Genomic DNA, 26,382 nt, shown 5'->3' with positions numbered 1-26,382 from the left:
CTGCAAAACTTTCATCTGTCATTCTGAAACTTTAAAATTCCATTTCTGAAAATCTACCTCCACAAAATCGTCTGTATCTTTTTTTTACCGTAATCGCGTTCGACGCACTCGGAAAAAGTGCCGCGTTTTGCGATTTGGCTCAAATTTCTTCACGTGTCAAAATAGCAGCTCCTTGCTTTCCTTTGATGAAATTGACAATCATTCATAGAGCATTGCTAAAGTGATCCTGAACTAATTTAAAGTAGCTATCACTCACCCTGAACCTCTAGAGGGAATTAAAATAATTTTAAGCATACTTTTCCCTTCTTTGCATACCACCTTTAAAGTATTTTGCCTGTGTTTAAAATCATCTCTGTTGCTCTCAGCTTGCTAGGGGGGAACTGAATTCGTATTGTACTGGGACTGTATTCCTGAAGACTGTGTGTGTTACTTCCACCTCCTTACATTGCATAGAGGGGGGGGGTGAATTGCCAAAGGGGAAAAGTGAATATATTATGTTTTGCTGAAATCATATCAAGTTTATTCCTGTGTTGCTTCTTTTCCACCTTGCATTTCCTTGTACCATATAAAGCATTCTCAGCTACCTTATCCTCTATACTACTCCTAAGTAATTAAACCAGTGTGCTAGTATAACATCATCCATTGTTGATCACTCACTGTCATATGTCTAAGTCTGATATCAAATATTAATTTATTATAAAAGTGTGATATAAATCTATTGCTTAATTTTTCAAATAAACCGTTTAATTTGCAAAACAAACCTACTTTTTGGCTCAGTGGGGTCAGGGGGATTCTAAGAGAGGGGCGTGATACAAGGGTTCATCATCCAGATTATAACTTGTCATAAAAATATATAAATAAGGGCTTCCCTTGAGCAATCCCAGACAAGGCACTGACTTAGTGGGACTGCTTGATTGGAGTCATTAACATTGGCCAATAAGAGAAGGAGGGGTAGACCCTAAGGGGGTCTGATCATAGGAATCAGACATATTGTAATATCACAACAGATTGAGACATTACTCAAAGATAAAATTGTTGCGGTGGAATTAGAGGGTTTATGTGGAGCTTCGATGGACAGAATTCTTGTAATTAATCTGTACAGTCCACCAGGAGGTAATATAGTAGAGACCATACAGGAAGCCATTCATGAGCTAGCTGCTAGTTTTATGGTCACTGATACCCAGCAATAAATTGGTAGTCATCTCCGGGGGTTTCAACTGTCATATTAAAGGATTTGTGGGCACGACCTATTAACTCCACATTTAATGCTAAAAACACCATGATGCACAATGTTGAAGATCCTGTGGGGGTATGCTGGCTGAATTTTATCAACAAATGGGATGTGGAGATGATCAACGGTAGAATTCACAGCGATAATCCAGGAAATTATACATGGCACAATGGGAGAGATAAAAGTACTTTAGACTATGGATTTGTAAGCCCTGAGATGGCCTTGAATGTGAAGATTAGCTCGAACAAGTGGAGCAACAATTGCTCACTCACCTTGACATTCAAGGTAGGCTGCCCTGAACTGAAAGTTAAGTCTTTGGGGAACTTGGCAATCAACCACTCTGGTACACAAATTTGAGGTCTGATAACAACACCAACACAGCAGCCCACATGGATTAATCTCTGCAGTCCAGCGATCTTTGTCAGTTTCAAATTATGACCCTGTATGACATTGAGCACTGGATCACGTCTTTCTCCTCAACACATGCTACATCTACTACTTGCATGATAGCTAAAGACGGCAAGCCATCTGAAATCGATGATAAAACCATCAGAGATGCGAAAAGGATCCTTAGAGCTGTAATTCGACGTGCGGAAAAAATCAGTTGATCACCTAGCACCTACTATTCTACCTGTAGGGCCCTGAAAAATAAGTATAGAGCCTGGGTCAAATCAAAAAGAATTTCTCAAAAGCAGAAGCAGTTGCAGAATATGGTACAGGTCATCTGCTCTAAAAACTCTAGAAGTATATGGTCCTAGCTTGGGCAAGCTAGGGGATGTGGTAAAACTTCTATGATCAATCCTATAGGAGCAAAACAATGGACGGACTTCCTAACTAGCCGTAATATCCCTCATAGAGTAGTGGGGTGGCCTGCAGTGAAAATGACACCATGAATATCTCCCTTTAGCACCACAATTGACCATCTAATCCTTAAAAGTAAAAATCTCAAGTCCTCATGTGCACCTGGACCTAACGGTCTAGCAAATGTAGTACAAGTTAGTAGGCACTGTATAATGACAAATGTTAAAAACAATAACTAAGGAAGGATGTTAATGTCTTTGCCATTTTGTTGTATGTGGTTATTCCTATTTGTATTGCTGGACTGTATTTGGGGATCTTAAATTAGGAAGCACTTAGAAATGTGAGCTTTCCATACATTTAATGTTTTTTTACACTAAATATAGTTGATATTTTTCTTTCTTCTTTTTATTTGTTTTTGGTATCTGAATTACCAGTGTTTGATGTGTATTTAAAATAATTCGCAAACATGTGTAAAGTTTAATTATAAACTATATCACATTATTAATAAAATTGAAATTGAAAATTAATTCTTTCCACAAGGCCAACTGTCTGAGGATGATACACAGATGTTCTTAGCTTGGTGGTATGCTTAACTTCCCCCATAAACTTGCTTGTGAAAGAAGAGCCCTGGTCAATCAATATCTCCATTTAAATCCCTACTCTAGAGAAAAGAGGGAGTAGGTGCTTTAGGATTTGTTGTGTTGTGTTGGCTCTCAGGGGGAAGGCCTTGGCATATCATATAGCGTAATCTACAATATACAGCATGTATGTATTCCCCAATTTAGAAGTCTCCAGTGGCCCTACAGTGTCCATAGTAATCTGGAAAAATGGGACTTCAAATGTTGGTAACAGATTCAAGGGAACTGATGGTGGTATGAGAGTGCTGGTTTTCTGGCAAATTTCACAAGCCTGAATGAACTTTTTTAATGTCAGCGTGGATTCCGGCCAGTTAAACTTGTTTGTTATACAGGTCTGGGTTTTGGACTGCCCCAGATGACCTCCCATCAGATGTGAATGGGCTATCTCTAGGACCACTTGCTTGTGACTTTTTGGAACCACCAACTGTGTTTTTACCAGACCCTCTAAAGTGGTGTTTCCTCTGTAGAGTAAAAACTAGCTTAAGTGTTTGGTAACATGACACTATACTCCCCCAACATTGACTACAATTCTGATTTGTGTTTGTTTCAATATGAAATCTAGCTGCTTCTAATGGACCATCTATGCTGCATGAGTAGTCTGGCGGTTGTAACAATGAAAAGCAACCAGTATTAAGATTTTAAAAAGGTAATCCCAACACTTCCATGCACTGTATTTAAAAATGTTTTTTATGATTATCTCAGCAAAAACCAACACCACTCTCAAGAACCAATATCTCAACAATATTAGCAATAATCACATAAGCTTCATCAGAAATTAATTACTAATCACAAAGACCCAAATATTAACAAAACATCACTAAAACGTGATCTTTAATCACAAAGACCAACATTAACTCATTAGCGAGCACGTGCTAATGTTTTGCCCATTTTGGGCTTTGTCCAGGCAGTGTTCTTTAACAGTAATTCATATTCACTTCCAAATACAATTCCCAACACTGTTATTTTGTTCCTATACATATACTGTCAAGCTAAATATACCACCCCAACCACACACATTTCTAAATTGTCTGTCCTATTTGTTCACATTCTTTTGAAATATATTCACAGTCTTCATTTCAGGTATTTTTTTATATACGATAAGGTCCCATATTGGCCATGAACCTCAGATTCCCATATATGTTAACAGATAATTCCGTATAACTGGACATTCTGTGTATTCTATTTCCAATATTGCATTATCGAAGGCCCTTATTGGTTAATATTCTGTTCAGCATTTCAGCTGTATTTTAAACCTCCATATTTTTTTGCATTTAGCACCAGGATGTCCTCTAAGGAGTCAACCTTTTAACCGGCATCACGCGTGAAGGTTTCAGGTGTAAATTCCAAATTGTAATTGCCTGGTTGCAATTTGAGCAACATGCCTGATCTTCACAATACTCTGCAGTTATCATCCTCATCTCAGTACTGTAGTGGGTTGAATGAGGGGAAATGTGAGGAGATGTGTTGTGATAGCCTGTAAAGGCCGGTGAAGGGTTAGATTGTTCGTCATAAGGAAAAGGGGAATACCATTCCTCACCAATGGGTACCCCACTCCCAATCCTCAAGTAACCTCCACCCAGGTAATCCTCCCTTGCTTCTCCACCCAAAGGATTAGGATCCGAAAGCGACAGCCTTTCCCTGCACACCTCAGAAGACAATCGAGCAGGAGTAGGACTGAGGATACCCTCAGGATTCTCGCAATTGGCAGAAATGAACATACCTTGAGAGAGGTTTGTTCTTGAGGCCATCCAGTATAGCTATCTTGATTTGAAGACTGTGTTGTTGTACTAGATGATGTGGCAAGGCACTGATGGAGAAGGTATTAGGAGTGTTCAGCCCATTTCCTGAAGTATCTGATGGCAGTCCAAATGAATTGTAGTGGGAGAGCCATGGTGTAGGGGCTAGGAAGTGGAGGGGGGCGGAGTATGCAGCCATGTTGTTTGCCTGATGCGGCCTGGCATAGACAATACTAATCGCAGGCCTTTTCTCATGGCCTTTGTGAATGGCCAGCAACACCTGCTGGCTTCCTGGGATCGTGTACAAACCTGGTCAGTGCCCAATCACAGTGCTCTGCTACTGGGCAAGACATCCAATCAGGATGGATACATATGGCCTGTAGGGCCAGGGGGTTGACCGTGTCGGACATGTTTGCAGGGTTCAGTGGTCCATTGAAATCTAAGCAGGAGGTCTCCTGCTGGTGCAACATGAGGTCTTGGTGGTCCACCAGGCACAATTAGAATGAACCTGGAATCTCATAATTCCTCACGGTTTCGGAGCAGACATACATAATCGCCAGCCTTGTCTCACAGCCTGTGAAAATGTCCAGCATTTCCTTAGGTTACGATTCATTCTAAACCTTGTCTAAACCTTTGTCTTGGGAGGATAGCTCAGGGGAAACGTGCTCGCCTTGTAAGCAAGTTGACACAGAGTACCACAGGTTCCACCCCTGGCTACGCGCCTAGAAACCTCTAGGTATTAAACACATTATAACTACTATCATATCATATCATAACCTTCCATAAATCTCCTCTGTTGTTTTGTGTATTGTAAAAGCCTACATATTGATATTGACCTGAATTTTACAGATTTCAGAATTACATGGACTGTAATGCACGGAATGTGAATGTGCCAGGTTTTTCGAAAATTGCTTTCCATGAGAAGCAGAGAGCAGCCAGATGTCATACTCATTCATTGTGGAGGTCATGATTGGGGATGTACGAGGCATGTCTCTGTCTTTGATTGTGAAACACGATTTGGAAAAACTCATGGAACTCTTTCTTCACACCACCTTCATTTTTTCCAGCATAACTCAGTGGCAAAATTGGAAGTGGACCACCAAATATAATTCTAAAATTGAGAAATGATGTAGACATTTGAATAAAGTAGTTCCTGCTTTCATCAGAGTTCACAAACATATGTGGATTTCCAAATAACAACATCCACTTTTACATGTGTAATATTTACAGACATGATGGAGTACATTTAACTGATGATGAAAATGCATTCTTCATTGGGAACATACAATCAACAATCCAAATGTTAACAAATAAAAAATAAACTATAATCAATATACACAAAACAGTCCTTTATGGAATACTTATTACACACATACACATGTAACTCTACCAAGCATACATGTTTATTTACAATTACTATATTACTGTAAAACACAACACTCACTACATTTCAATATGAATAAATACCTTCTATAGATGGCTCTTAAAAGATCTATTGTATTTCTTGTCAAAAGTAATACCAGAAATTGGTATTCTATTCAGTGAACCCCTCTCCATCTCCAATTCCACTTCTGCATTCCTTCAAAGAATTAAAAAATAATGTTAACACGTCTCTCTGCTCTTTTCTCAAATGATGTATTAAATTTCTTTTGCCATGAAGATAACATCCTGTGTTCTCAGTCCAAAATGCCAGTCCATAGCTTAAAAACATACCTCTTTGTCCAATCACTCCATCTAAAGTGATATGGTAACTTCAGCATAATCTGGTTAACCAATGCTTTTCATGCACTTGCCTTGTACCTTCTATATCACTGGTTGTTCCATTCTCCATGTTACATGTTCCTTCACAATCTTCAGAAAAATCAGAATCACCACTTGACAACCCAGAGAACGAGTTGTCAGAATCTGTTGGTGAAATTGTATTCATTTTTCCAACTCCATGAAATAGATCACAAACGTCCACCAATACTTAACTGCACATCTGCAAGCAACACACCTCTCCTTGAAGAGAATATAAAAGAAATACTGCCTTCCAATACAACTAATTGTTGCAAAATAAACCTTCCAGAAACCAATCACAAATTCTTTTATTTATTTTATTATTGATGTGTTACAGCTTAACATAAGCTTTTCACATAATATAAAATATAATATTACAAAGTAAACAAACAATAACCACATAATAAGAATTTAAACATAAAAATACGTACATATCAGAGGAAAAAGATAACAGACAAAAATACATAAATAGGGCCGTTAGGCCCCTTATTTGCTAGACATTAACTCTTTTACCTTTTCAGACGGTTCAAATCCAGGAACAGTTGTTAATGATACATGCGTAATCTTTTTGTTTTCAACATATCTTATTCCCAGACTAAACCTCCCTGAACACACAGGTAATTATATATTTGTGCCCAGTAATTTCTCGACAATCATCCAGACATTATACATTGCAATATATAATTTCATTCCTTTAGCATTAATTGCTCTTTGCCAGAAATCGTTGCTACCAACATATTCCGGGTTATGGACAAAGTCTGCATAATAAGCTATAAAGTCTTTTGTCAAAGCCGTACATCTGGTTAGGACGTGTTTTCCTGATTCCACTTCCATCTTGTTCTTACACAGCCTACAGCCACGTTCGGATAGGGCGAGATTATTCTTGATCACACTTATGGCTAGTACGGGTAGCTGATCGATCCTTAGCAAAATAATGAATCTTCTTAGACGCGGACAAGGGCATAAATTCAAATAAAATAAAGGTTTCTTAAAAGTGTAATTCATGAATTGCACAAATTTATAGCGTTTTAATTCTTCCAAATGTGCAAAATTGCTGATCCAGTTGTGTAATTCAGATTTCTTGGCTAGTGCTCTAAGCAAGGCAGTTGAAACCAGTTGCTGTTTTTGGGTCCAGCCAATAGCTTCAAGATAGTTGTTAATATTCTTTTTCATAAATAAATATGAAGAAGCTTTATTAATCTCAGAATGAATTGCGGCTAACAGTAAATTATCTGTATCAGATGTTACTTTTAAATATAGTTCTGCTCTTTTCCTGAGTACTAAGGACTTCCAGGAAATAAGGCCCAATTCTAGTCTAAGAATAGCCATTGGGATGCATCCCGGTAGACCAAGTATCTTTTTCCAGAATTTTCCTTCAAGGATTTGGAGCCATTCTAGGTCCATCAATTGCAGTGCCTCAAGTCCATAGATTATCATTGGTGTTAATACCTGGAGGTAAAGTTGGCATGCTGCCCAGATGGTGTACCCACCATAGGTTTTAGAGAAGCGATAGATAAGTGCTGTAACTTGTGTCGCTCTAGTTATTCTGGTTGGTTTACAGATAGTATATTGCCCCTTAGGCTCAACCTCGACACCTAAGTATCTATAATACAGGGTGTAACTGATTGAAGTTCCGTATATGTTTAAGCTGACTCGTGATGACTTCTTGGAGCTGAACTTTACCATCTGAGTTTTATTCAGATTAATAATCAGACCATTGGTTTGGGTATAGGTCCATAGTGCCTCTGCTGATCTCCGTATGCCGCTAATAGTATGGTCCATGATGACAAGGTCATCTGCATATGCTAAAACTACGCAATGGGCAGTTCCAATCTTGGGGGGACAGTTATTTTCCAGAGATAGTGCCTTTGGTATATCATGGACAAACATGTTATACAATATAGGTGCCGTAACACATCCTTGTTTCACACCACAGTATTGAGCGATCTTATTAGTCATGTTCCCTTTCACATCTAACTTGAGGGAGACTGTGGTGTTACGATGTAATAACTTGAGATAGTATAATAGTCCTTTAGGACATCCCAGATTTTCAAGCTTGGCCCACAGTAGTTCCCTCGGCACTAGGTCAAAAGTGGACTTGAAGTCTATGAACAAGGTATATAAAGGCGGATTGCCTGGTGTTCTAGCTTTGTTACAGAGAATGTCCATTACTACAAGGTTGTGTGTTGTGGAATATCCGCTCCTAAATCCACATTGAAAACGGTCAAGAATCTTTTCTTTGTCTGCCCATGTTTGCAGTTCTTGTAATAAGTATGCTGCAAATAGCTTGCCCGTACAGTCCAGCATAGAAAGCAGTCGATAGTTGCCAGGATCTGTATGGTCACCTCTCTTGTATACAGGAAACAAGATTGCTGTCTGCCAAGACTCTGGGACTTGTCCCTCCTTCAAGATCTTTTTAAAGAGGATTTCGAGGACCTCTGCCCAATATTTTGGATTTCTTTTTAGTACGGCATTTGCTAATCCATTAGGTCCCGGGGCTCTGGAAGATTTAAGCTTTTTTATCCTGGTAATCAATGACTCAACAGATACTTTAAAAGGGGCTATAGGTCGACCCTCGCTGGTCCTCTCCTGTGATTTTACCTGATCCATACTATTCCGGGTTTTCAAAAATTCCTCCCATTGGGTAATACCGATCGGGTTGGTTAAGGGGGTGTTGGTGTCTCCACGAGCCATACTCATCAGTCCCCATATCGATCGGGAGTTCCCAGAACATAGTATTTGGACTGTTGTTTGTCATCTGAGGAGTTTTTTTGCATAACGTTTCTGCTTGAGCCATGTTCTACAGTCCTTCTTCAGCTTCTTACTTAGGGCCAAATAATTATGCGTTGTAATTGAAGCTTTACGTAACTTTCGCATATCAGCCCTTAAAGTTTGCTCCGCATTTCTGATTTCAATATCAAATTTGTTAATACTCTTAGCCTCTGGTGCCAGCATATTTGATTTAACTACTACATGGCGATTTGAAAATGCTGTGATCCATTCTTCAATCTCCCTGCTGGACATAGCCAAGAGATCTGAATGACATAGATTGGGATTGTTAACTGTATATTCTGTGGCACGTTTAATGTTATTATCAGACCACCGAATCCTAGAGAGAGCATGATTTGTCTTCAACTGTCCAATAGAGCTACATGATGTCTGCTGTATAACATAGTTAAATGATAGTGTCAAAGTAGCGTGGTCACGCCAATCATTAGCCTTGATCACCAAATCTGTGACCCAAGTAGTCATGGTGGGGCTTACATAAATGCAGTCCAGTGTACTACTGGATTTGGAATTGCCCCATGTGGCTTTTCCCAGGTAATCACTGATGGTTCTGCCGTTTAAAATTTCATAGTTCCATGACTTGAAGAAGTTAAACCATAATCATCCTTCCGTGTTTATCCTTGTATGTGTCAGCTTGCCAGTTTTCTTCAACAAAGGATTTTTACTTATGTTCGTCTCTCCAATCAAGTGGCAGTTAAAGTCCCCGGCAAAAATCACCATATTTTTCTTTGGTTCTGTCATCCAGTTGATCAATAATTCGTGGCAAGCCTCCTGAATTTGCTCTGTATATGAGGATTCCGGTGGATTGTATATATTGACCAACAGGACCTGTTCCATTTTGTCCTTGCCAGGGAGATCTATTTCTACTGCTAATATGAATTCCTCCATATTCGTATAGATATGGGCAGATCTTTGTGGATGTAAAAGGGCAGTTAGTAAACCTCCATACGGCCTGCCTCTTTGTCCCTTTTTTGCCAACACCTGATGGATGGTATATCCATTTAGGAGAACACTGGTTGTAAGCCACGTCTCCTGCAGACATATACAGGTATGGCCTGTTAGTAAGGGGATAGAGCCGTCAGGTGCTAATAGATGACTAAACCCCCGGCAGTTCCATGATATTACGGTTAGATCTCATTGGCTTACTATTGTTCCTGGCAGGGATTCTACTAACCACTTAAGAACCTTTTGTATATCTGCCATCTGTATAGCGTCGCCTTTAGGCAGCTGAGGTAAGATCCTTTCTTCTGTTGTTGGCCTTGGCATCTGAGTCAGCCACTGTGGGTCAGTAATATTGGGATCAACATCTATTTCCACATCCACTTCCCTCAGAGTCATTTTAAAGTTGCGGAGTAACTCCGCAGTTGCTAAAAATTTGCAATGTAGAGCCGATGTACTCGAGTTCGTCACTTTCAAAGGTTCAACAAATTCAAAGTCCTCGGATCGTAACACTCTCAACTGCGGGATGGAATGCAATTGAGTCATCAATGCTGAACGGGTGATCCATTCATGATTGCTGGATTGATAAAGGTTTTTAATCAAGCAGATTCTTCCATTTCTCAGCGCTGTACTGTTACCCTTATCCTCCGCTAGTTCTGCTGTTGGTATCTGAGGGTCATTGGTTGGCAGAAGTGTAACATTTGATAAATTATTTGTATTATTCTGGGGCAAATTCATATCCTGATTTTCTTCATATAGAGATAATTCTGGTTCTAATACCACTGCTGATTGCGAGATATTACCTTTGTCATTAATAAGCCAACTGGTAAGTTTCCCATCCTTTCCTGCATATCGCTTGCGGGCTCGTTCCACTCTCCGTTTGACTTTCCTTTGTCCATTTTCGGGCATACTGCCTACAGTTGGTCTAGGGATTTCCTCAGCTAAGTCAGGTAGTATAATTGTTGTCCTTTGTCATTTTCTTCTTTCAATTGCTTTTTTAGTCAAACATCTCTGTTTCTGCGATAAGGAGATTTCCGAGTTGTTGGTAATGTTTGGGTCCAAAGTCCCACCGTCAGAGCCAACATGTGTGTTGTCCTTAATAGGCTCGGGCTCAGGCTCCTGCGGGTTCTTCTTTTCTATATCTCCTGTCGCAAGTGCAAGGGTCACATCTAGTATTTTTCCGCACATTTTTAATAAGATGTTTAGTGCAAATTGTACCGATGCAACAGAAGCCTGCAAATCACGTAGGCTCAGACAGCCTTCTCCTTGGTCGCTGTTGTTTTCAGGTTCCAGAGAGACTAGATGAACTTCAAGATTAGGGGAAGCAGATAATCTATCTAATGCTTCACGTTGTAAAACTGATGACTGCTGTTGGTAACTGTTAGATCGATTACTCATGTTACCTCCAGGTAGCGGTGTCATGGCTCTCTGCAAAGATAAACAGAGGTCTAACAGAGAGTTATTATCAATTGTGCTCTCCCCTAACCCCACTGAGTTGTTCGTCATACTGTGGCTACCGGGTTCCTTCTCCATACTAGGTAGTAGACTTGTGGGGTTTAGGGTACTTGGAGGTGGGAAAAAGTTGGTAATAACTCCTTTCTCTTTTGAGATAGGTATCATATCCTTGCCCTTTTTCATTCCTGTTGTAGAGGACCTGTCTTTCTGGTTCCGCAGGTTATACCTCGTGGCAGAAGACTTCTTAACAGTTAACATACTAGATCTCTTCCTTCCCTTCAATATCGAAGTGAGACAAACACAAGGAGTTCCGTTAACCAAATGTCCAGTAGAGCAACTTAAGTTGGAGCTTTGGGCGCTCACAATCAAGTGTTGCAAATCACGCACAAAGGTTCTTAATGATATTATTGTGCAGATCTTCGGTAATTAACACAGTCGTTGACGGGCCTCCCGTGGTGTTTACAATCTATGGGCTTAGTTGCAAATCTGCCTGAGTGAGTCTAAATTAAATACTAGACTCAGTTCCAACGTTGATGGGAACATCTATATCCACGTTTATGCGTTACTCCCAGTGTTGCCTCTAGTTAACCTAACATTGTTCTAGGCACAGAGGACAACAACCAGTAACGCAGGCGCGCTGCGATGGAGAGAAATAGCAAGCCCGAAGGAGGGAGAGAGGGGGAGGGGAAAGGGGTGGGAGGGGAAGGGGGGAGAAACTGGGGGGATGAATAAGGGGGTGAGTAAGAAGCGCCCGGGCACTCCGCCTCCTAGGTACCAGACCTCTACGATGGTTACTTCCCCAGAGGCACTACAGCCCACGCTGATTTAGGGTGGTGGGGGGGCGATGCAGGGGGGGTGAGAGGGAGGGGGGGCTGATGCTAGGCATTGCGAGGTGGAGGAGGGAGGACACCGTCCCTGAGCTCTCCACTCGCAGCGCGCAGCTCCTCACCTTTGCTGCACACGCCTCACGCCTCACCCTCAGATCTCTGCCTTGTTCCTTTCAGTTCTGTTCCGCGATTCTGCGGCTCTCCCCAGCCCCTCCACGGTCCACACAGCCTCGATACTCGCGTCTCACAGATCACCACTTCCGGCTATGAGGCGCTCGAGGAAAGGACCCAACACCCAAAGCCGAACCAGCCTCGGGCTGCGCGTCAAGCCGCACCAGCAGTTACACAGCTTGTCTCGCCCTCGCAGTATACCGTGTAACGTGGCCGCTTCCGACGCAGATATTCTTTTGAAACTCATAATCTCATTAGTTTAAACCTTTCACCTTTGGGAGTTTTATAATGGTTATGAACAACATTGGAAAGTGAAGGCCCACGGACCACAAGCAGCACAATGGATCTGCAATGTTCCATCCAACTCCACATCTGTACCATCAGCTCTGGCCACGTCCACAAGAATATTACCAGCACCATCTGGAGCCAGCTCAGTTGCAGCACCTTACACTTCAAGCGGGACAGTAGCAGTAATATCTGGGACCCAGCCGGCTGCCATACTACCAGTGGTAAACTTGAACAAGTGCATGTTATTATGCCTTGTATGCCACCACAGTATTACTATGAGTGGTACCGTCCTAACTGAGTGGTCAATTCACATTAGAAACCATTAAGAGAACTTCCGCCACTAGGTTATTTTTTATTAAGGGGCCATTCCCCCCCTTTTTCCCAACAAAGCCACATATTTTTTAACCAATATAACTTACAAGACAAGTTCCCTTTTTTACCACTTGTTACATTTAGCAACCCTCATTTTAATCCAATCCAAGTTCCACCCTCCTCCCTCCACCCCAAAGATTCTTTTCAGAACCACCCTTAAAGTAATTAAAAATAGAAAACAAAATGCACAGACTGTATCTCTGCACGGGTAAACCATATATCATACATTTAATAAAGTATATGTCACTAGAATCCGACGTACCCAACTTTCCATTCCTGTGATTAAACAAAATTCACTATTTAATAACCGCGAATATTTGATGTAAACCGCACATGTGCACTTTTTATTGTTGAACACCCAAAATGATTCCCATTGCACAAAGGTACCCTTCCCACACCCAACCCCATTATACCCATCCTCATAATCCAACAGCACTGCCTGTTAATATTCACTCGATCTTTCCTTTGACGCACTTCCATTTCATTAAAACTGTGCTAATATAGCCATGAGAAAACCACACTATTATCACAGTAATAGAAAACTCCTCCATTCAGTTTTCTTTATCTGCTCCATCCCAGACTCCTCTTGCCCCACCATTATCGTGAAATCCTTAAATACCTTTTTGAAGACTTTTCGTTTTTGCATTCCCAAGTATGATGGATTTTATTTCTGAAAAGCCTCTCTACTGTAAAGCACCATGGGAGATATATCTACATTTTTGGGTGAAGAGGACACCCCCTCCCCAGTGAAATATTTTAAAACCTACTGGATGGAAGAACCTCAAACCTATCCAGGAAATTAAGTCAATGCTTTGTGCCCAAGTTGTTTCTTATTTGGTGCAATTCGGTCCAGTCGTTTCAGCTCTTTGGCTTGATAAAATATGGACTTTTTTCTCTATCGGAAAATGAATGGCAATAGGACGAAAACTGCTTTTTTTTGCTTTCTTAATCACTTTTTACTTGGTAAACAATACTTTCCCATAATTTCTAGTCTGGGGGCACATGACAACATTTTTGTTTGGAAAATATCAGCCAAATCCACCATGCGAGTCAAAGGTTTCTATGGCTCATGCTACACTCTCGGGAGGTAACCTCAAGGGCAACGTGCACGCCTTGGAAGCAAACGACACAGAGCAACAAAGGTTCAATCCCCAGGTCCACGCCTAGAAGCCTCTGGGTATTAAGCATGTTATAAAGAACCTATCATATCATATACAATCCTTAACTATAGTGCAGTGACCACCACACTATAAAAAAGAATATATATATATATATATATATATATATATATATATATATATATATATATATATATATGTATATATATTCAGTGAAAAAAACTTTGTTAAAGGGACGTTATGGTTAAGTTGCGCTACTAAAAACCTATGAAATTCAGTGAAAAAACTTTGTTAAAGGGACGTTATGGTTCCAAGTAAAACCGAAAAACCTTTGAAATTCGTCAGTTATGGTAAGCTAAGCAACCATAACTCGCGCCACCACCGTGCACTGCTAAGACAAACACCCGGGACATCAAAAATGACATCACAAATGTCATGGATGGCATCACTGATGACATCACATGTCTGGCTCCCCCTTTTTTCCTTTACTGACATATCTAGGCCACATAGTTTTCTTCAGTAACAGTCAGGAATTAAAAGTGGAAAAGGTAGTATATTTGTAGACTTATCCTTCAAGTATGTTCTTACAATAATTCCCTTAGGGTCCATTCATATCATATGAAACATATACATAGGGGAAGATACAAGCTTGAAAGACAGCAATCCTTTCTGTGCATTAAAATAATCAGTAGAGTTGTCAGCACTTTCTGATAGTTCTGTTGTTTTTTATTACTGTACTTTCCCTGTATATGTTCCTATTTTTATATCTTGTATTCACACTACTTTCCTTAGAGTCCAGGCACATCATGTGATATATATATATATATATATATATATATATATATATATATATATATATATATATGTATATATATATATATATATATATATATATATATATATATATATATATTTACATGTAATATATAATATATAAATTGGTGTTTCCATAGGAAGAGCACTTTTTGGGTGGCTTATAACTTCGCTCCCCCTGGACGAATCCTCACCAATCTTTGCAAAAAAAGTATATGGCCCACTCTGAATTTTCTTAGAAAGTTTGGTGAGGATTCGTCCAGGGGGGTCCCAAATCTTTTGTTTTTTCCCATAGACTGAATGGGAAAAAACTTTGCGCACATCAACAGCCCAAACCGCTGGACGGATTTACACCAAATTTGCAGCAGGAGCGGCGGCCTGGTCCCGAAAGCATGCTTTTGCAAATTTGGTGTGAACCTGTCCAGTAGTTTTTTAAAAAATGACCAAAATGTAAGGCAAAAAATTAGTGATATCTGTGTTCGCTTCGCGGACGGACTTCCCTGTTCGCTCCGCGGACATGCGACGTGTTCGCTGATTGGGCGGCGTGGTGCATGAACCGCGTCAGATTTTCTGTGGCGCCTGCCATCTTGTATTCGCCGTCGACCGCGTACAGTGCGGTGAAACGTGGATAAAAAATTGTATTTAGTGCCGTGTGTTGATTACTTTAATTTAAGCATTACATTAAGGCACTATTACCTATTAGCTTAGTTACAGAAATAGTATTTTGTTTGTTACAGTTACTCATTGCAATACAATTTGTTCATTAAGAACATATCATATGTATTGAACTGGTGCGACGTATCTTATGTGAATAAGATAGTTTTAATGGTTTTAAGGAAGGCACTGAGGATTTCAATTAAAAAAATCAATACCTATATTAAAAACAATACTATATACAAATATAATTACTAATTTGTTTCTTTTACAATTGCAGTGAAGACCATTCTCCTGAAAAGAAGCAGCCGAATTTGAAGAACAAAGAAAAACTAAGAATTAACCTGATCATCTTAGAAAAAAAGTAAGTAGAATATCACCAAAATATTGTATTATTACTCAAACATACTGTAAAGTTAATTCATGCTATTTCTGTGCCTAAAAATAGCGATTGTGCACCATTCCGTCCAAAAATCCCCATGTCTTAAACAGTGATTTACAGCCAGAATGGCGCACAAATTCCTACTTTTGGACACACAAATTACCCAACTCAACCGCTGAAATTTTCATATTATAGAACAAACAACTGTTTTAATTGTATACATTAGATTTACTATTTGTACTTCTCCACACCACTAGCTTATTTTTTTCTGTCATCTGAACCTGAGTTTAGTAACATATCAATTGAAGAATACACATCCCTACTAGTTGTAGTTCCCAATGCACAATCAGACACCATTACATACATCATCTTACTCAAACACTCATGCACACAGCACACATACATTGCAGAACACCCCAACCCATACCTTCTTTATTTTTTTCAACAGACCCTAAAGAATGCCTACCAAAAGCCAAGTCCATAGAAAGCAACGCAGAAGTAGAGCAAATGAAAATAAAAGTGTCCAACATAAGCATCCATCTCTAGCAGAATTTGTAAAAAAAAGTTGAAACAAAACAGCTAATACAGTTAATTAGTGAAACACAAGAAGTTTCAAGTACAAAAACGTTGCCTCATCTATCAAAATGTAAAACAAACCAAAAAACAATTAACAGAAAATCAGCTATCACTACAGATAAAACTGCTTCTTTAAAATTAATATAGTGCAAAGTAAGCATACCAAGAAAAGTATTTTAGCCAAAACGTTCCGTCACAAAGTCCTTCAAAATCTTATAAAAACAGGAGAGAAATCAGGTTCAATGCTTAAAACCTATCATAGGAAATTAATTTTAGAAGCGTTGATGCAATTCTTCTCAAAAGAAAGTTATTTATTTTAGTGTTAAACAAAATGAAACCACTAGCAAAACTAATAACTAAATTACAAAAAAGACTTCTCAATAAACGAAAGTCAACAGAAAGAACTTCTTAAGTATCTGCGGAGGTGAATGGAGTCACACTACGAGCACAGAACCATACTTTAATGAAGAAGCGTACAAACAAAAGCAAACAAATACTATTGCCATACGTAGCAGTGGTCGAGGTTATGAAAAAGCTAATAATACCATAATGGAACAAGAAGTACTCCTTACAAAAATATGCCCTGAAAACTTAGAATTATCCCTCCATTCAACTGAATCAGAACGTCTAGTGTAGAAATGGTCAGGCACGTCAATATGTAACATTCCAAAACAATTTTTCAAGTCTTTACATCAATTCCTCAATCAATATGTAAAAAGCAAAGACAAAATCAAAATGAAACTACTGCAAAATATGGATACCTGTCCAGTGCGCAAATACACAGGACTACAAGGACATTCATTGGCCTGCATTACAGGACCTACTTGTAAAACTACCTTCCATGATATCAAAAGAATATCAACACATCATTCAAATATCAGAAATCTAGTCTATAAACTGTACTATGCTAAAAGTCCTGCTTTAGCACTAGCAAATTTAAATAACATTCTTCTACATGGTACAGCGAAAGACCTACTTCAAGAAATTGACTGAATCCAGAAAAAATATTTTGGAAGTGAAAGCCATTTACAGAATGAAATAGCTTTAAACCAATTAAGCAACAATTCTACACATGGCAAACTTTTGCTAAACACATACAAAAAAGAAATACTAAAATTTAAAAGTACATCAGCTGAAGTACCAAACCATGTATGTGTATGTTGCCGCAGAACTTTTTATAAAAGCAACACAAAAACTGTAGACCTATCATATAAAATAGAAGACAATGAAGATTCTAAATGGTTTGAATTAGCTCTCTACCTTGTAGCAGAAAACAAATACAAAATAAGTGACCCCTTAATACTTTGCAGTTACTGCACTACAAAACTTGACAACAACCAAACTCCTTCAAGTGCTATCACAAATAATTTGGAATTATACCCACTACCAAAACCTCTACAACAACTTAATTTATATGAGAGCATCATAATTCAAACAGTACACCCATTTCAAGAAATAATACACCTTCAACCAAAAACAGCAAAATTACCTCCCTCTGAATTGGTAAAAGGCATTCGTGGAAAAGTAGTTTATTTTACCATTAGATCTAAAAGAAAATGTGCATACTCTAGGAGTGCAACGTCCAATGCAGCAATCTTTAAATATCTTAGTAAATGGAGTTCCTACAAAAGACAAAAAATATGGCAACAGCTGGTAGATTTACATAAAGTTAGACAAGCCTTACAATATCTTAAAGAGAATAATGAATATTACAAAGAAATTAATATTGAAGAAAACTTGAAAGGAACAACTGAAATAATTCAAGAAACACAAGAAGCTGGTCAATTTGAGCTACTAGATCCTGCTACAATATCAAATACTTTAGACCATTATACAATTCATCCTTTGCACTCTAATGACACCATAGAAGATGCACTGGAAACATACCAAATGCGTCAAACAAAAGGATCACCAATCAGCATATGGGAAAGAAGTATAGAAGGAAATGCTTTTCCTCTACTCTTTCCTACTGGCAAAGGAGGAAGGTATGATGATAGACCTATTCAAATATCAGCTTCAGAATACTGCTCATTACGGATGTATTCTGAAGATCCCAGATTTAGACAAAATGTGGAATACATATTCCACCTACTCTTTGAAAGTGAACTAGCAACTTTATGTTACGGAGTTGCACACATATTAAAATCAGGATCACATTTTGAAAATATGACAGCTACACAATTATTACAAAAAGTGCAACAAAAGGATGAGGTTTTACAATCAAATATTACAAATCTATTAGCAAATATGTGTGGTACTAAAGAGTACTTGTTTTGACTTCATGGAGATGTACGTTGTATGCTCAGAAACCTTGGCCCACCCACTTGGTTTGTTACATTAAGTTGTGCAGAATATGCTTGGCAAGATTTACATGATTTCCTATGCATATCAAATAAAAACAAAACAAACATAGATATAATAACACCAGGAGAACTTTTTTCTTTGGATCCTGTTAATGTTTCAAGATATTTTCACCATTGCTTCATTGCTATGATACATTTTATTTGTAATAAAACTGTTCCTCCCCTTGGAGAAGTGCAACACTTCTTTTGGAGCAAAGAATACCAAGCCAGAGGAGCACCACATATCCACATGCTTTTATGGATTAAAGATGCTCCTAAATTTGGTCAAGACAGTGATGCCACTGTTTTACAGTTTATTGAAAAATATGTCACTTGTGAAATTCCATCAGAATCCACAAAAAGTGATCTCATGCACAAATTTTACAATTTCAAAGACATAAATGTGGCAAATATTGTCTTCGCAAATACAAAAACAAAGGGAAATACTACACCAAATGCCGATTTGGTTTCCCTAGACCAGTAGCAAATACAAGTCAAGTGAACAACCTCATGTCTTCAGTTAGACAAAGTGTTAAAGGTAAGTGAACGAAAAATACATATTACATAAAAAGAAAAGAAGAAGAAAAATATATTAATGATTATAATGCAATAATTGCCCACTTATGGAATGCAAACATAGATGTGCAGTACATTGCAGACAATTCTACTGCAGTTGCACGATATGTCACAGCATACTTAACCAAAGCAGAAAAGACAGAGCTCCAAGACCTCTGGAATGACCTGTCATCAGATAAATCAGAAATTATACAGCTTGGGCATAAAAATGCTCTCCCATAGAGAATGTGGATCATATGAAGCAGCTGATTGTTTAACTGGTACCGCATTGTATGGTAAATCTGAAAATATAGTATGGCTAAGTCTTGGTCCAGCTAAATCTAGAAAAAGAGTTCTAAAAACATACGAAGATATAGAAACAATAGCCAAACATGATCCCAACAGCCAAAACATTTTAAAAAACAATTTATTAGACACATACTACCCAAACAGAAGTAATACTTTGGAAACCATGTGTCTATACCACATAGCCCAAAACTACACATACAAAAATAATATAAAACCTGATGAAAAAAAAGGTAAATACAGAGTGACAAACTGTGAAGGCAGCTTAGTTAAACTCACTAAACCAAATTTAATTAATCATATCAAATTGTCATTGAAGACTCCTCAACATAAAGAAGTATATTACATGTCCCTGCTACAACTCTTTAAACCATGGAGAAAAGAAGAAGAAATACTGGAAAACTATGACTCATATGATGATGCTTTCAAAGCAAATGAAAGCACTATAACTGATGTAAACTTTACACAATACAAAACAATGTTGCACAATGAACAGCAACACGAAGAAGAACTCCAGGCCCAACTAGATAAAGACACTTCTGACAGTAGTCAACCTTCTGTAACAGGAAGCCAAGAACCACTTGTAGAACCACTAATTATAAATGAGGCAGAATTAGCTATGATAGAAGTAAAAAACACCATGTGTCACTATGAAGATAAAGAAGACTTAACTATACTACAATCAAAACTAAACAACGAACAACGTAGCATTTTTGAAGAAGTAACAAAACAAATTGCACATGGTATACAACATGAAAATAAAGAATGTTCCTGCCATAATTATAAACCTATACTACTGTACATCAGTGGTGAAGCTGGTTCTGGCAAAACATTCCTAATCAAAATCATCAGTAAATTCCTTCAACAATTGACAAACAACAAACTGTCAGCTGTTGTCACTGCCCCCACAGGTTTAGCTACCTACAACATAGGTGGTGTCACTTTACACCGACTACTACTATTGCCAGTAGAACACCAGAACAAATTAGACTATTACAAACTTTTTGCAGAAGCTGCAATGGAACTACGCAGAGTATTGAAACAAATGAAAATGCTACTAATAGATGAAGTGAACATGGTCTCCAACCTAATGTTGGCTTTGATTCACCTCAGATTACAAGAAGTACTGAAAACAAACTATGAAGAGCTCTTTGCAGGAAAACATATTATTGTTTTCGGAGATCTTCTTCAATTGACACCAGTAAAAGGTGAGCCTATTTTTAAAACATTAGGACAAAAACTTTGCCGTAAAACTGTTGACAGCATTGGAAATGTCAACCTTTGGCAACATTTCCAATACAGAGAATTAACAGAAAACATGCAGCAATCTGCAGATCTCACTTATGCCAACATCTTAAAAAGTATCAGAGTTGATATACCCTCTAAAGAAGCAGAAACAATATTGAAAACCCGGCAAATTAATGCACTTTATAGCGAAAATGCATGTGCTACAGATGTTATGGAACAATTAGCCCACAAAAATGTCAATTGTATGGCCTTAATGCCAACTCTTGCAAGCTGTTTCAAATTCATTCAATGAAATAATGTTAAGTAAAGAAATGCAACCAATAATGGAAATTAGTGCCACAGACAAACTAGATGTACATGGTATGACACTACCTATGTGTTACCAAGCCACAACAAGACTAAACAGTTTAGAAAAATCAATCTCAAACACAGCAGGCTTAGAAAAGATTTTAAAATTATCTTTAAATTGCAGAGTAATGCTTAAACGTAACCTTGACGTGGACCAAGGACTACTTAATGGAGCACTGGGTACAGTTGTTGGATTTCAAACATACCCAAGTGACAACAAAATTCAGTTTGTCAATATACTCTTTGACAAACTTTCAGAAGTTAAACGGATAGGACGCTCAACAGCTCGGTTCCTTCTCTTCAAAGACATGTATGTACGCAGAGAACAATTTTCTCTAACTCTTGCATACGCAGTCACGATTCATAAATCACAGGGTCATACCCTAGACAAAGCAATGATAGATATTGGTAACACAGTCTTTAAAGAAGGCATGAGCTACGTAGCACTATCACGCTTACGTACACTTGACGGTCTATTTCTAATCAACTTTAATGCAAGTAAAATAAACGCTGATATTCCTTGCATTTTAGAATACAATAGACTTCGCTCATTATACACTCCCTATCTAAACACATATTCTGTTCCACAAAAAGTAAAACTTTATAAAAGAAAAATAAATCAAACAGAAAAGCAACAGGATGTCACTGCAAATCCTCCAAAGAAAGTAATACTTCATCAAGTACCACAAGCAAAAAAGAATCAATTAGGGAAAGTAAACCAGGTACTTCTTCAAAGAAGGAAGACAAACTCCAAAAAAAGCAGTCAGATACAGAACTACCTGGTCCATTTAAACTCTCAAATATAGTTGGTGTAAATTGCTACGCAAATGTAGCAATGAATATTCTATTACAATTACCAGCAATTGTTGACAACATTTACTTACACAGTACAGACCCATTGTGTATGCAAATGTTAGTACTTCACAGAAATGCAGCAAACAATCCTGACAACACGTATAGTGTTTATGGAATAAGACAACAATTGGACTACTTTGCTGGAATGGTGAAATTCACTATAAACTCACAGGAAGATCCACAAGAATTTCTAATGTACTTACTACAAGTACTGGAAAACAAAAACATACCTATAAATGAAATCTGGAAGATTTCATACATGTGGAAACATACATGCCCTCTCTGCAACAATGTGACACAAGAAGAAATCCCCAATGAACGCTTTGTATATATATCAATACCTAATTGTGAATCCATTCCATTTCAGCAACTTGTACAAAATGCAAACCATGGTAGATTATGTTCTACCTGCAATTCAGATAATCGCTCCACGTTAGTAATACAAACACATAGTAAATACGTAATACTAATGCTTCTACGTTACAATGCAGATGGTACCAAAAACAACTGCAAGCTGACTGGATTCACACATAGTCAAATATCACTTGGTAAGAAAACCTTCACAACAATAGGTATAATCTACCACGCAGGAGCCACAACCAATTCAGTGCACTAAATTGCATATATAAAAAAGAAATGTGGATGGTTTGAATGTAATGATAGTACCAGTACTCTAAAGCAGAGATTACCAGCAAATCTTACAAATGCTTATTTAATGTTCTTAAAACCAAAATTTGATATCTAAACTGTACTTAAACCTCAAGTAACTTGTAGTAAAAAATATAAACTGTTAGAATATTCCAAAAGCTATCTAACTGCCCAAAGATTCTACAAAAATTAACCACATAAATGAATACCACTAAATTAGAGCAAAAAATAGACAGTTAGAATACGCCAATTGGTATCTAACTGTCCCAAAATTTAACAATATCCAAACAGATAAATCAATACCACTAAAATATATCAAAAGTTAGACAGTTAGAATACGCCAATTGGTATCTAACTGTCCCAAAATATAACAATATCCAAACAGATGAATCAATACCACTAAAATACATCAAACAATAGACAGTTAGAATACGCCTACTGGTATCTAACTGCTCCAAAATTTCATAATATCCAAACAAATAAATAATATGCTACTGCTCCAAAAAAAATGCAACAACCCAATGTATAAAGCATTAGCCAGAAACAACAAATGAACACTGAAAACAAACAAACAAATAAACTGTAGCATAACAGAAAAAGGTTTTTTTTTAATCCAACATGGATTTTTTTTTCTCCCACAGACCCAATGATTTTAGCAACGAACACAGAAACTGAGCAAATTGCACAGTACTCTGGTTTCTAATCTACTAAATATGAGGGTCCAAAAAAAAAAAATGTTGATTATACAATGTAAAAAGTCATTACAAAATACTAATACTAACATGCTATTTTCTTTTATCACAGAAATTAACAAGAAATACGTGTACTCCAGTTACTAAACCAAACAGTAAGTATATTATACACTCTATGCCCTGGCCACAACCATCGCAGCATATCACACCCATAGTATCTTGTAACTTTGTTCCTTATAAATTTGTTTTTGACCCAAAGTTATAAGCAACTATAAATGTGATATGCTGCGGTGGTTGTGGCCAGGGCATAGAGTGTTGGGTCATGGCAACACTCTATGCCCTGGCCACAACCACCGCAGCATATCTCACCCATAGAGTTAAAAATTTCAACTATGGCCTATCGAAACTTTTAATGTCCGCGGACATTACCAGTGTTCTTAGAACACTTTCAATTTGCCAGCGAACAATATGGACAGCGTCTTCAGAACACCCCCTACGAACATTTCCGGACAACGCGAGAATTCTTAGAACACTTTCAACTTGCCATCAAACAATACGGACAGCGTCTTCAGGACACCCCCTACGAACATTTCAGGACACCGCAAGAGTTCTTAGAAGACTTTCAACTCGACAACGACCAATACGGACAGCGCCCTCAGGACACCCACTATGAACATTGCAGGACAACGCATGTTTTCTTAGAACACACCCCCATTTTGATTATGTGCGAACATTTCAGGACAACGCGAGAGTTCTTAGAACACTTTCAACTTGACAACGAAAAATACAGACAGCGTCCTCAGAACACCCCCATTTTGTTTATTTGCGAACATTTCAGGACACCCCTAGTGTTCTTAGAACACTTTCAACTTGCCATTGAACAATACGGACTGCGTCTTCAGGACACCCCCTACGAACATTTCAGGACAACGCGTGTGTTCTTAGAACACACCCCCATTTTTTTATTTACGAACATTTCAGGACACCGAGACAGTTCTTAGAACACTTTCAACTTGCCATCGAACAATACGGACAGCGTCTTCAGGACACCCCCTACGAACATTTCAGGACAACGCGATAGTTCTTAGAACACTTTCAACTTGACAATGAACAATACGGACAGCGTCATCAGAACACCCCCATTTTGTTTCTTTGCGAACATTTCAGGACACCCCGAGTGTTCTTAGAACACATTCAACTTGCCACGGAACAATACGGACAGCGTCCCCAGAACACCCCCATTTTGTTTATTTGCAAACATTTCAGGACACCGCGAGTGTTCTTAGAACAGTTTCAGCTTGCTTGCTAACAAAACGGACACATGTTGAGTCCTCAGAACACCCCCATTCAGTTTATTTAGAACATTTCAGAACACCCGTGATGTCCGCAGACAAATCGAACACAAAAAGAACGTCTACCACATAAAAAAGCACAAAATTTAACCTATCTCATACCCTCCCATCCTCCCCAAACACTTCTACACACCAACACACTCTACTAAATACACATTTTGAACAAACTTTCACCGCACTGTACGCGAACGTCCGCAAATCCAAGATGGCGTGCGCTACCAGAAATCTGACGCGCTTCACGCTTAACACCGTCCAATCAGCGAACACGCCATATGTCCGCGGACATGACGTAAGCCACTCGGCCAATCAGGACAATGTCCGCGGAGTGAACAAGGAAGTGTGTCCACGGACCGAACACAGATATCACACATTTTTTTGACCTACTTTTTGGTCATTTTAAAAAAAAACTACTGGATGGATTTTCACCAAATTTGCAAAAGCATGCTTTCGGGACAAAGCCGCTGCTCCTGGTCCAAATTTGGTGAAAATCCGTCCAGCGGTTTGGGCTGTAGACGCGAGCAATTTTCTTTTCCCATTCAGTCTATGGGAAAAAAATTAATTTTGGGACCCCCCCTATAACTTTTCCTTCCCAGGACGAATCCTCACTAAACTTTGCAAAATAATTCAGAGTGGGCCATATACTTTTTTTTGCAAAGTTTGGTGTGGATTCGTCCATGGGGAGCGAAGTTATAAGCCGCCCAAAAAGTGCTCTTCCTACGGTAACACCAACTTAACCACAAGTACATGGCCACTACCATGGCCATGTTATATATATATATATATATATATATATATGAAAAAACTTTGTTAAAGGGACGTTATGGTTAAAAGTAAAACCGAAAAACCCCTGAGATTTGGCAGTTATGGTAACATAAGCAACCATAACTCGCGCTACCGTGCACTGCTAACACTAACACCCAGGACATCAAAGATGACATCACAAATGTCATTGATGAATTTCAGGGGTTTTTCGGTTTTACTTTGAACCATAACGTCCCTTTAACAAAGTTTTTTCACTGAATTTCATAGGTTTTTAGTAGCGCAACTTAACCATAACGTCCCTTTAACAAAGTTTTTTTACTGAATATATATATAGGTATATGTATAAATATTCTTTGAAAAAACATCTTGGTTAAGAGAGAGTTAAGTTGATCAAATGTGTCGCAACAAAACCCCTGAAATTCAGCATTTGCATTTCGAGAAAGTCCACTTTAACTATGCACACCATTTTGTGCAGTGTGTGACACAATCATGGATGAAATCACTGATGACATCACAGTTGACTTTAGTTAATGGTCAGTTAAGGAAAGAAAATTATTGCAACTAAACACCTGAAATTCATAGCATTGGGGAACTCAGGACCAGCTTAACTCAGCATGTTCTTGTTGATGTTCCTATGATACTATATGCCCATAATGCCATTTTCTATGGCATGTGCATCCCTTCTCTTCTAATAAATATGTCCTATT

The sequence above is a fragment of the Ambystoma mexicanum genome, chromosome 12, assembly GCF_040938575.1.
Source record: "Ambystoma mexicanum isolate Mex_15411 chromosome 12, UKY_AmexF1_1, whole genome shotgun sequence".
In the NCBI taxonomy this organism is placed as follows: Eukaryota; Metazoa; Chordata; class Amphibia; order Caudata; family Ambystomatidae; genus Ambystoma; species Ambystoma mexicanum.
Note: the sequence above shows the minus strand (reverse complement) of the source record.